We start from the raw sequence: 3,638 nt of genomic DNA, 5'->3' as shown, positions 1-3,638 counted from the left end.
TGTCAGAGTAAGTCTTATTGTAAAATGAGGAGGGCAGCGAGTGTTAACTTTAAGACAGTTTAAGGTAAGTCTGTTGTGTAAAACCACCTGCAAATCAGGCTTGGCCAGGTGTGGTCTTGTGGCACCGGGGCATTTAACACCAAGGCACACCGGAGAGCGCATTGTGTTTTTGGAGGAGCGACCATTACAAACTGTTTGGTCGGCAAGCCAAGCAAGCCATGGTGTCGAGGTTGGCTGTGGATCCTCGGAGAGGACTATTTAATGGGGCCGGTAAGTAGGGTGGGATTACAACAATAATGTAAGGAGATTATAACCATACAACAATAATGTAAGCAGATTATAACCAGACAACAATAATGTAAGCAGATTATAACCAGACAACAATAATGTAAGGAGATTATAACCATACAACAATAATGTAAGCAGATTATAACCAGACAACAATAATGTAAGCAGATTATAACCAGACAACAATAATGTAAGGAGATTATAACCAGACAACAATAATGTAAGCAGATTATAACCAGACAACAATAATGTAAGCAGATTATAACCAGACAACAATAATGTAAGCCGATTATAACCAGACAACAATAATGTAAGCAGATTATAACCAGACAACAATAATGTAAGCAGATTATAACCAGACAACAATAATGTAAGGAGATTATAACCATACAACAATAATGTAAGCAGATTATAACCAGACAACAATAATGTAAGGAGATTATAACCAGACAACAATAATGTAAGCAGATTATAACCAGACAACAATAATGTAAGGAGATTATAACCAGACAACAATAATGTAAGCAGATTATAACCAGACAACAATAATGTAAGCAGATTATAACCATACAACAATAATGTAAGCAGATTATAACCAGACAACAATAATGTAAGGAGATTATAACCATACAACATTAATGTAAGCAGATTATAACCAGACAACAATAATGTAAGGAGATTATAACCAGACAACAATAATGTAAGCAGATTATAACCAGACAACAATAATGTAAGCAGATTATAACCAGACAACAATAATGTAAGGAGATTATAACCATACAACAATAATGAAAAGTAAAAGTAAGACTTTTTATTGGTGCCTCCCCGTGGGGTGCGACGGCCTGAAAAATGGCATGCCCACAGGCATGGGCGCCCAATAACAGGGACTCGACGCATGGGATGGCACCAGACTTCAGGAGGATCTTGACCATGTCTTGATCACCCTCCGAGTTTTTTTTGTTTTTTTTTGTATACTGAATCGAGGCTCGTGAAAGAGCTGACATTTACTTCACAAACAAATCAACCAGACAAACAAAATATATAAAAAGAGGAGATTATAAAAAGAGGAAAGAGGGAGTTAGAGACGTCCCTCTCATCTCGCCTCCATCATCACCATTTCCACAGGTCCATCGCTCTGTGAACCACACTTCAATGGTGCAGGGCCAACTTGCACGACCACGCAATTGTGGTGGAGTCTCAACCGGCTCATGCCCCTCAGAAGTCCTCACCAGTCCCCATTGTCCATTGTCTGTGAATCTGGTAAACGACGCCATTCGGCGGTTAGGCTTTATTTATTTTCTATTATACATAAGTTCCGTTTTTCGTGCCTCACTTCCCCCATTTGTTGTCCTCATGCACAAGTTCTGTCTGGGTTTTCTTGTCTTGTCTATCTCTGTGTCGTGTTTCACGATAATAAACTTTTTTTATTATTATAAGAGACGTTTTCCCACCCTTTGCCTCTGGCATGTTGCACCGCCAGGTTTGGCCTCAGGTTGGAGCGATCCTTGGGGTTTGTCAATGGTAAAGAACAGATGATTGAAAGCAATGTGCATTTGGTAAGCTCGGCGATCTTCAGGGATGGCTAAATCACCTGGCGTGGTGGGTGACGTGAGTCAAGCCCGTTGTGACAGTATTCTATTTTTTTTAAAAACGAACAATCTACATTTGTGTTGCATTAACACAGAGTTGAAGTAGTAGGTGCCGAGCAGACCAGAAGGAGCCGCATGAATAAACGGAACATCTAATTTGTTTGTTCCAGGATTTTTACCATCCCGCCTCAATCTTCGCCTACATCCCTAACGCCGCTTACTAAACGTCTAAATGGCATTGGCCCTGAGATGTTATACTTCCTGTGTATTCTCTGAGAGTGGCTCATTCTGAGTGTACCGGAGAACTGCAGATGCGAAACCAATCCAAGGTCGTGAAGGTCGGGTCTTCACTGGCAGTGGCTTAAGAACCAGGAAATGTGTATCAAAGTAAGTCTCCCAAAGACATCCCAGGATAACAGACTGCGGAGTGATACAGAACGTACATGCCAGGCCTTTGTGAAAGAGCCACTCGGATCTGGCATCCCGTCGGATGACCCACCTTCCCGCTCTGACGCCATCCCTTCCCCGCCGACGACTAATTTCCCCCAAAGTCCATAATATTACCGCCGGCTAGATTGTCCTGTGAAGACGACCGTGGATAGCTCTGCAGATGCGGCTCTCCAGCGAGAGAGCCGGATAAAATGGTCTTGCTGATGACGCTTATCGCATCACGGCCATGGCCCAGAGGAAGCTGGAACTTGTTCTCGCCTTGTGGCTGGATTTATCACTTCACCATTTGTCAAGAGTAATTAACAAAATAAATTGTGAGGCATTTCAACTTCCCTGCTTAATTTCGGTCTTAAACCACTTCCAGTCCTCCGTTATCTCTTGGTAAAATGGTTTGGTGGTTGAGGAGTCCTTTTTTTATTTTTTTTACAACTTCCATTCCAAAGGGCTAAGGGAGCTCGTGCTGCCTGGCACGTAAAATTGCCGACGCAGGCGTTCCGCCACAGTAGGCTCACAATTTTGTACACTTCCTTTCCTTCAAAATGGCAAGTATGAGGTAATAATGATAATTTTGCTGCCTTCTCGCCTCTTCGAATGTTGACACTGCACCCGCCGAGAAATATTGGCTGTTCTCGCCGAACGGGCCGGCCCGTCAGTGTGAGGTCAGGAAGGCCCGCGCAGGAGTCGAGGGAGCGGAAATGTTAGGGTTCAATTTCACGACCGACATCAGATTTTTTAAAAAGGAACCCGACCGAAATCGTTAATTACCCATTAAAGACACACGGGTAATTATTTAACATTACACAACGACGCCAAATTCAAAATGTAAGTACGTATTTGGCTTCCTCGCAGCTGTAAGTGTGCACCATTGCCAATTGCGTTAGCTTAGCGGTTAAGCTACAACCTTCAGAAAAAGCTTGACCATACTCCACGAGACTAGTTATCTCTTAACACGAAATTAGTTATTACGCACAATCTAACTCCCATCGGCCCAAGCTTAGGCCTACTAGTCTTAATGTTAAACACACTCGATGTTGGCCTCACTGTGTCCCTAATTATTGCTTCAATCACCTCACATTCTTTTGTAATTAAAGTCGCAGGCCTATAATTTGCTTCTGCTTCCCTTAATCCTTTATATATTCGTACAACGTTTGTTATTCTCCAATCTACCGGTACCTCCCCTTGCTCATTGAGCTGCTCCGCACGTTTGATAGACGTGCACTATTAAACTCTTTTTCTACCTCGTGATTCAGTACTCGCGGAGCACGTCCGTGCGTGGCCCGATCACATCAGGAGCAACCAAATGAGACAGGC

The sequence above is a fragment of the Myxine glutinosa genome, chromosome 6, assembly GCF_964187855.1.
Source record: "Myxine glutinosa chromosome 6, kmMyxGlut1.1, whole genome shotgun sequence".
In the NCBI taxonomy this organism is placed as follows: domain Eukaryota; kingdom Metazoa; phylum Chordata; class Myxini; order Myxiniformes; family Myxinidae; genus Myxine; species Myxine glutinosa.
The sequence above is the reverse complement of the archived record's forward strand: the minus strand, read 5'-3'. Positions refer to the sequence as shown.